Genomic DNA, 277 nt, shown 5'->3' with positions numbered 1-277 from the left:
CCCCGACTGCGCCGGGGTGGCAGACGTGGCCGGGGGGGCAGGTGGGCTGCTCAAGCGCAGTGGCTGCGAGTCCATCCGTCACCAAATCGCACCATGGTCGTTTGGCGCTTGCTCATCACCCGGGTACTGTCCAGCGAGGCTGCGTAGGGACTGGCACTCTCGCAGCCGGGAGCTGAGGCTGATTTGCATCCCTCCGTCGGCAAACGCACACAAATAATAAGTCCTCTCAGAGGAATTGGGATTCCTTCCAGACGGCTCAAAGAGGAAAGGCAGCAAG

General features: G+C 61.7%; 1 protein-coding gene across 1 annotated transcript in view; it reads left to right on the top strand.

Moving 5' to 3' along the window:
• Positions 1–277, top strand: part of LRRC43 (leucine rich repeat containing 43) — a gene marked incomplete at its 5' end in the record, with an annotated part of 7,465 nt that overhangs the window by 6,502 nt on the left and 686 nt on the right. The gene's annotated exons all lie outside the window — the stretch shown is intronic.

Source organism: Phaethon lepturus, unplaced genomic scaffold (genome assembly GCF_000687285.1).
Source record: "Phaethon lepturus isolate BGI_N335 unplaced genomic scaffold, ASM68728v1 scaffold24391, whole genome shotgun sequence".
Lineage (NCBI taxonomy): Eukaryota > Metazoa > Chordata > Aves > Phaethontiformes > Phaethontidae > Phaethon > Phaethon lepturus.
Note: the sequence above shows the minus strand (reverse complement) of the source record. Positions and strands in the feature narration are given on the sequence as shown.